Genomic DNA, 9,121 nt, shown 5'->3' with positions numbered 1-9,121 from the left:
GAATTCTCTCAAACTCCCACTTGTGTTTCTATAACTCGATAACTCGATAGAAACACATTTCAATTTCTTAAATCGTATGCGACAGAATTGACCACCATAGCTTGTGGCATCTATGGCCCATTGGTTTGTGGGTGTTAATTCGCCTAGGGGGGTCAGTACTGTTCATGGTAGACACAAAGGCTGAGAAACGAAGAAATGCGAAATACGTAAATTCTATAACCACAAAATGTGCAATCTTAATTTTCAAAACACCGTGCCTATACATTTCTGATTATTATGTTCCATTCTTCTCTTTACATGACAATACTCACAGTCGGAGCTTAGGACGCCTGTGAGTTCTAATATAAGTCAAAATTTGTAACATTACGTTACGTAATGAACGTGCCCTTCGCTTTGTGACATGTGACAAATCAACCACGTAAGAGACACTACTTAAACAACTGAACCTGCTGTCTCCACATAATCAAACAAAAGTTAAAATCGCCACCGGTGTTTACAAAATTGTCCATGGGTATAAAGTCAGTGCCCCTATGACCAAATTTTAGATATCCATTTTTTTACAATTTTGTACACCATAGGTCTTCCCTAGATATCTTGCCAAATTTCAATCTATTACAAACATTAGAACTCACTTTTTTTTTACCTTTTTACCGAGAATATACGGCCGCCATTAATTTTCCTTGTTCCAAGTCTTTATTGGAGTAAATGATGTCGTTTATTCAAAAATTACGCTCGGCTTGAAATTATAATAACAATCAGCGTAGGAAATTGCGCGAATATAAGAGCCAAAGATTTTGTTTTTCTTTATGCGAATTGCTGCACTAATTGTTATTAAAATTTCAACCCGTGTCGCATTTTTGAGTAAACGACGTCATTTACTCCAATTCTCAAGTAAGCTTTGGAACAAGGAAAATTAATGGCGGCCGTAAATTCTCGAAAATAAACGTTGAAAAAAACGTGAGTTCTAGTGTTCGTAATAGATAGGAAAGACCTATTGTGTACGAAAATGTAAAAGAAAATGGATATCGAGAATTTGATCATAGAGGCACTATAAGAACTTGATTTCAAAGTTGGACTTTTTAAATCTCACATTTTAATTATAAAATTTTTCTTTACAACTTTAATAACATGATTGTAAATAATGACGTGACCATTTTTATTTTAATTGTAAATGTACTTTATTTAGATCTTTGTTGCTATTTTTAGTTCGTGGCATGTGTGTTAAGTGGCTATTTAGCTAAGTGCATTTGACCACGTTAAATAAAGGTTATCGTCGTGACGTAAACCCCTCAATCAGCTCAATGGCACGTTTAATTTCATCTGAATATAAATCCGGGCTGGTTTTCACAGAAAAGCCGTCAGTTGTTTACACTTCATATCAGGTTGGAGTGGCAGTTGAAGCATGCAGTCAGTAAAAGTTTGAAAGAGTTCGTGCACTAACACGAGAATGGAGAAACTTCTGCTACTGGTTTTTTGCTTTATTGTCGTCTGTGCCCATGCTAGGCCTAGAGTGCCTGAGAAAGAAACCAAAAGCACAGCCGAGGAAGCGATTATGGAATTACCTGCCAAGTAAGTAGCGGGCTCACAGTTAACCTTACTTGTTAGAGTTCGATTAAAGTGATTAAAACATGTTGACGATTAGATAGTTGATCAGATAATCAACGAAAAGGTTTGTTCTAGAGCATGGAAATTTAAACTTATCCAAATAATTTTCTCGAATATCTTTACCGTACTGAACTGGAAAAACACTATTTTGAGGATTCAGAAGTCTCAGCCTTTACAATTGGCAAAAGCGCATTAAGCTAATGTAATTAAAAGTAGTACGTTAAGGAGCCTAGTCAGGGACATACGGCAAACCTACAACGATTCGTATTGTTTACTCAAGGGAATTCGAGCTACGTAACGTAATGACAAGTCAACTTTAGTTTTCGTACATTGATCATCTCATCAAAAAAGCGACTGAAAATTAAATGATCTTAAAGCCAAACTTTAGGTTGTCGCTGGCACTGCATTCCCCACGAAACGTTTCAGCAAGGACAACTCCACAAATGACAGCTCCTCGAATTTTTTTAAAATTAAATTCTAAAACCAGGCAAAAAAAGAGGAATCTAGAATTGCTGTGGTATTGTACTCGGTTACTGCATTCTCGAAACGTTACAACAACGTTACAATCATTTGTATTATCTACATCCAATAACCTCATTGCGAAAACACCCTGAAAGGAAGCGTGAGCTAAGCTTTGTACTGCTATGTAAACTCGATAGAAACAGAGAACTAGCACGCGCAGTTGACGTAATGATAATGCACGTTTAATTATGAAAATAAACAAGCAATTTTTCCTTCTTCTTCTGTTTTGCTTTGGAGACGTTCAGGCATCGTTGACTGCACGTCTTGAACCGTTGCTAAGGAAACATTTTTGTTATACAACATCGTCAAATTTAGACATGTCAGAGTTGACAGAGTTATTTCGTGGCTTTATCAGCAACGGCAGCGATGACGTCATCAGAACACGTCAATGATCACGAGACTCTAAACGCTCGTCACTTTATTATTTCATCCCTTCTTGTTTCTCGTCTTTGGCTCTTTTTCGGTCAGCTGACTCTTATTAGCAATGTGTTAAACGGGCCTGGAACTTGGTACGAGTATTAAAACACGACTAAACGAACTTCTAAAAGTTAGTAAGTTTACCAAATATCAGTATTTTTGGTTCAAACACAAAGACGAAATGTATTTTTGAAAGGTTGTGGTTGGCTTTATTTTTGATCGAAAAAAACCATATCGATTGTTTTATACATTGAACCTAGTCCCCTGCTTGTTTAGAACATGGCTAGTTTCGTGTTTTTGGTTTTCCTTTGAATTTTGTGAAATCTGATAAAGCGAGACAAAATCTAAAATATAGCCGATTTTCTTGCCGTCTGATTGTTTTAATTTCCCACGCTCACGCAATAGGGGCTTTTTCGATCGCGGAGGCTGACGCCAATGAGCGGAAGTTAAAATTCACTTCGTTGAGGCGTGTCACGTGATACGGTTTCGTCCATTTCAGTTAAAGGGAGAGGAATAGTAATTCCTTATAGTCTGAACTTTGCACATTGGTAGAAAGGCTGACCAAGTGCCATTTTATTTCCCTGTAGTATTGACACCGATAATCTGAACGTCGCTGGCAGAGACAACGCTAAACGGTGGAACACGTGGGGCGGCAATCACCATGGAAATCATGGAAATCATGGAAACCATGGTCAAAACCATCAAAACAACAGTGGCTGGAAAAGGGCTCTCGATAGGCAAGCAATCATAACATTCGTTTATTTATTTACTAAGATTAATTATTTAAGAACACAAAATAAATTTAGAACCAAGTCAGTTCCTGTAAACGAGTTCTACATGTCGTGAAGCATCTAGCGGTCTATAGAATAGGGCTGAGTAAGAGTTTCACATATTGAGGCTTTTCATGGTTTTTAAGGCATACAATTAAATGGGATTGTATGGAATTCCGTTTATTTGTAGAACATTTTGTAATTTGGTTCTTTTCAAACCATTAATGCTATGTATTAAATTGCTTCCCACGCATCTAATTTTGAAATGCTTTGTCATGCGAAGTGACAATAAATTTCAGCCATCAATTCAACTGCGGACGATGATCCTGGTGATATATGTTAGATCAATAGTGATCTAATCGGCTTATCGTAGAAAATAAAGAATATTTGTCGATTGGTCTGCATTAAATTTTGAATGGTCCCTACGTCCAGTTTCATTCAATTTCCATACACATCCTGCATTAAATGTTGTCTCTCAGCTCATGTGAACATAACTGGTAAAACTAGCTGATATCGTCAGCGGTGTTTTAGTAGCTTTTATTCTTTAATTACCTTGTTGACTCCTGGTTAATGAAAAGCAACTAGCTTTTAATTTACAAAGTTTGTATTACTGACACAACTTGAAAGAAGAGCTACGAAAATGTCAAGAAATATGTTTTGACTTTTTTCAGGTCATAAGAGAAGTTCTGAAGAGCATCATGCCTCACTGACACCAAGCGAGCTAATTAATAAATCACGAGTTCAGTCGATATATACCGAAATACTGCAGACAAATCAGTCATTTAGTTGCGGTACTTGAAGGCCGTTGTAGTCTTTGTCTTTACAGATCATTTAATCTACATATAATAAAGGGTTTAGTAAACCTATATCAACAAAGGTGTGCTTGATCACGTGCTGTGCTTTGCACTGTTCCTGATATAAGTATTTTAATTTCAAGCAGCAAATAAATTGAGACTGTAACAATAAAACCGACAAACACCCGTAGTAAGTTACAAACTTTGCAATACTGACATCAAGGCAAGCAGTGGCGGATCCAGACCTTGAGCTAAGGGGGGGGGGGGGGCGGTTTTGTTTTGATTGCCCTACCGTTCTTTCTTCCGTCTGTAATTTCTTTTTTGTTTACCCAAAATAAATAATTAAAATGCCTTCAGGTTTTCGTGCAGACGTTTGGTCAAATCCAGTCTCAGCGTTCTTAAAACAAAAGGTTCTTAAAGAGAGAGAGAGAGAGAGAGAGAGAGAGAGAGAGAGAGAAAGTGCGAGAATGTTGAATATCCCAACTACTCAACTTTTACGCCTTATACTTCAGTAGAAGTAGTATTTTACTCGTTTGAAGATAAGCTTATGGGGCCCATCTTCACTGTCAGACTGTCAATGTTTCCTCAGCCAGGGGACAAGGGAGGATGGTATGCAGTTTAACGACAATGAAACCAGATTCGTAGCTATTATATACGCTTATATACGCACATGCGTACACTTGAAATCTGACCTGCTGGAACCAATGAAAAATCTTAGACTGTTAAAAGCTTTCTTGATCGCAGCTCTTTGTTATAGTTTAATCTGTCTACGTTTCCAGTCCCTGTATGTACTGTACAGCGAATCTCGAGGAGAATGATCGCAAATAACTTACAAACACCAATACGCGGCACAACGACGAGGAGTTTTCATCTCTTGCAGTCTTTTACATTGAGAGAGACGGGGGAAATACTTTTAGAAAGTCGCCACCTCTTCGCAAATACATTGCCCCACTGGAGATTACTGGAGATTGTTGGCACAAGGATCCAGCTCTAAACAGATCACCTCTTGTGCTTATGACTGTAGAAAAAAATCAAAAACAACAACAAAAAAACAACAACAACAATTCTGATTCAATATCGTAAAACTGTGATACCAAGCCCTGAGCTTTAAATTATTCCAAAGGCTTTTTTGGCGAACTTATTTATGCGAAGGGTTACTATCGGAATGATTTGTGCGTTTTAACAATAATGGGTTTATTTTTGTTAATGATGTTACGTATAGGGCTTACCTTCCAGGGAGGGGGGGGGGGGGTGGGGGGCTACTGATTACCAGGCCTAAACGAGGCCTAGGCTTAGACTGAAGCAACAGAATAGCATTTAGAAGACACTTTTGCCAGGCTACAAAAGGCTTTTGTAGATAGCCCTTTTACTTTTTAATTTTACAGAATTAAGACTAAAAACATACTTATGTCATTTAAGCCGATTTTTACATCATCTCCAAGCAAAACAAACGGTGCCCAGTACTTGAAATCTTTGTATTTCGATGACTCTCTCGTGTTCTTAATAGCATGATGAAGCGCTTCACTAGCACTCATTTTACGATGGATCGGGCACTTGTAAAATATGTTCATAAAAGCTTTAGTTGCTTCATCGTCGACAGCCCACAAGGACATCAGAACAGACTGAGCACCAGATCCTAAGAAGGCGCGAGCGATTCCAACAACTCCCTTAGCTTTTAAGATCTTCCTCCTTGCACTGTGACAACAGCTGAGTACTACCAGCTTGGCTCTGATACCAACTTCAGCTATCTGTTTCACTGTCAGCACGACGTCGTCTTTCAAGGAAACTCCAGTGACCGAGCTGTTTGGAGCAAGAGCTATTTCTCCTCTCTCTGCATCACCATGAGCAGCAGTGTGTACCAGACTCACATCTTTGATCCTGCGTAGAACTTCTTCCTTTGTGGCTCGCTCTCCAAGAAGACAGCGAACTCCCAGCAGCGCGGAAACCATCTGCACCTCTTCTCTGGCTTTAGGTAATGAACAAAGCTCCACAACTTCTCCATTGAAATTAACACGACCAAGCTTTGGATCCCCGACAATCAGCGCTCCAGTCTGACAGCGATAGTCTGCTGGTGAGTCATGGATGAGCTTGAGTGTTGTTAGAGAAGGAGTGAGACGGATCCTTACTTTTTCTTTAAAGTATCTCCCACTGGAATCGTGTAGGGCAGAAAACGGAATTTTAACAACGGTCCTTCAGGGACAATCAGAACCTCCTGGCCATCAATATGATCAACAATTGGAGATATGATCATCTTGAATAAAAAATGAAGCCTTTCTTTCTTCAATTCTTCATCTCCACTGTAATCACACCGGGTCGTCTCGGCTTTACTTCGGTTTTCTACAGCTGGCAACGAAGTTTCGTAACACGCTGCAGAAGAACGGTCCTCGCAGTGAACACCATCTAGAGAATGTAAATTGCTTCCTATCAACTCTTTCAAATGATGTTCAAAATCGTTTCCATTAGAATCTGTCTCATTAAAAGGATATTTTCCCGCCCTTGTTCACAAACCAGAGCATGATTGTCCGCATTGGAGTACCCAAAAAGAGGACGTTAGTTCGTTGCGTGGTAAAAAACTTCCTCAGGGCACTCAAATAAAGCGCTCTTCCATTGCTGACCTCTTGAATGCAATATTTCGTCAACAGTAAGTCCACAAGACCACGCGGCCTTCCTTGTTCCAGAGTGCAGCGAGCATCAGATGGTTTGTTGAGAGCAATTTGTAGTAAGCAAAGCATTCTGTAACTGGTGATTTTCTCATCATACAGTGAGAGTTTGTGCTCATCTTTTAAACCTGCTCGCATCTTCTCGTGAATATTGATGCTTTCCGTCAAATAATGAATTGCTTCTGGAAAATTCATCTTCACAGCATGAGTTGCACCCAAGTGTTGGTTGACCCAGAGCTCGTGTCGTCTTGATCTACTTTCTTTCAAAATTTTAAGTCCCTTTTTTTGATACTCCGGTGACCTTTCCAGCTGACCGAGTGCGAAGAACGAGCATCCAATGTTGCAGCAAGATATTCCTTCCCCATTTCGGTCGCCAACCACTTTACATATATATTCGCAGATCTTTCTCAAAATATTCAACCGCCTTTTCATAATGTCCTTGAGAATAATAAGTATCAGCAAGGTTGTTCAAAGACACTCCTTGTCCAGTCAAGTCTCCAATTTCTGTATAGATTTTGAGACTTTGTTCCTCATATTTTAGCGATATTTCATCCTGGCCGTGCGCGCGATTAACTGCACCAATAATCTAATAGCAGTTTGCTTGCCCTTTCTTGTCTCCCATGGCTGCCTTGATTGTAAGAGCTTCCATGTAATACTCGAACGACTTTTCATGTTCACCAAGAGTACGATACAGTCCAGCTTGATTAAGGCAGGCAGCTCCTTCGTCATGTCGCTGCCCAAGTGAGCGTATTGCTGCCAGAGCTTTCTCTTTATATTCCAGGGACTTAGCATACTCACCAAGTTTGACATATGCTTTGGAGAGATTCAGGTACGTTCTTCCTTCACCTTTTCTGAAACCAATTTCTTGTACGATTTTGAGTCCCTTTTCATAGTGCTCTATAGATTTGTGAAATTGCCCGAGATGAAAGTAAATACCACCGAGATTGTTATAACAAGTTCTTTCTCCTTCTCGATCACCGGATTCCTTACTGATTTCTAGATCTTTCTCTTGATATTCAATCGCTTTCTTGTATTGCCCAAGATGGATGAATATAATAGACAGATTATTACTACTTACTCCTTGTGCTTCCCTGTTTCCAAATTGCTCACCGACCTCGAGCGCTTTTTCTGCGTAACTGAAGGCCTCTTCATACTGGACTGGTTTAAGTGAGCGTACACAAGACAAATGCTGTCAAGCGATTGTGCTTCTGACACCTTCCTTTTCCTCATTGCGAGAGCTTTCTCGTGATAACTCAATGATTTTTCACACTGTCCGAAATTGAAGTACATTCTACCGATATGCTCGTAGCATTCACTTTCTCTTCGTTTATTTCCGGCTTCTTTGATAATCTTAAGGCACTCTTTGTTCATTTCTATGCCCTTCTCTATGTTTCCGCTCTCGGAGTATGCTTCAGCGAGGTGCATATACAACTGCCTCTCGATATCACGGGGCTCATTTGGTATGGTACCTTCCAAGTGGTTTGCCATGACGAGCCTCAGAAGTACAAAACATTCCTTGTAGAAGTCGATCGCCTTAGCATAGCGATGAGTGTTACGAAGGTAGTCGGCGACATTCCCGGCAGTGTATAAAGCTTTGTTTGGTAACATGGCACAAGGCAATGTTCCTGGTTAAGTATTGAAAAAAAATTCTTTTTCTTTTTTGTTTTTTCGTTTAAGACCGGGAGAGTGAATCCCCCATGTGGGCCTCATACCCGAGGTAATCCCTCTTAAATTATCCGTATTTCGTACCCGGTAATTATCCTTATATCTCGATCATAATCTTTTCTTTGTTCTATCAACAGACGGAGCTCTGATCAAGTACGGAACATCCGGTTATTAAAAATCGGTGTTTTGTTTTATTTGAAAATGGGAGCTTGTTTTTTAAAAAGTGGCAGTTTGTACGGAAGCTTCAAAGGTAAATTCACTTATTAAAAATCTGTGGTTTTTTTGACTGGGAGTTTGTCTTTTATCATTTTCATAAACCAAACTCCATTTTCTGGAATGAAATTTTCATGTTTAGAAAATAAACGCCAATTTTCGAAAAACCAAACTACCATTTTTTTTCTTTTAAAAAGCCAACTCCATTTTCGACAAAGAACTCTCGTTTGAAATAAATGGATGTCCCTTTGGGGTTTCTGTACTCAGGCGACTTCAGAATAATCATGTTCATTTCTCTACCAGGATAGCGTAGAAATTGATCAAAACTGACACAACGTTCTCAGCAGACAATTAGAATTTTGTTCGATGTTCAGTCCGCAGTTGAATCTCCTCCAGCGCTACAGAAAGAAGCCTGCCGGGTTGAAAAGTAAAACGACGCTGTTTTGTTTCGGAACTATACCTTTCCAAATTTTGA

General features: G+C 39.3%; 1 long non-coding RNA gene and 1 pseudogene across 1 annotated transcript; one reads left to right on the top strand and one right to left on the bottom strand.

Annotated features, from left to right (window-relative positions):
- Nucleotides 1–1,324: 1,324 nt before the first annotated feature.
- On the top strand, nucleotides 1,325–4,180 carry LOC149102074 (uncharacterized). Its single transcript, XR_016202542.1, has 2 exons — nucleotides 1,325–1,569; nucleotides 3,132–4,180. It is a non-coding gene; the product is annotated as an uncharacterized LOC149102074 (long non-coding RNA).
- Nucleotides 4,181–5,453: 1,273 nt separating this feature from the next.
- LOC149102073 (tetratricopeptide repeat protein 28-like) lies at nucleotides 5,454–8,767 on the bottom strand (annotated as a pseudogene).
- Between the last annotated feature and the right edge of the window lie 354 nt (nucleotides 8,768–9,121).

This window comes from Orbicella faveolata, unplaced genomic scaffold (assembly GCF_042242905.1).
Source record: "Orbicella faveolata isolate gen_17 unplaced genomic scaffold, um_ofav_v1 contig_36, whole genome shotgun sequence".
Lineage (NCBI taxonomy): Eukaryota > Metazoa > Cnidaria > Anthozoa > Scleractinia > Merulinidae > Orbicella > Orbicella faveolata.
This window is presented reverse-complemented; position numbering and strand designations above follow the sequence as displayed.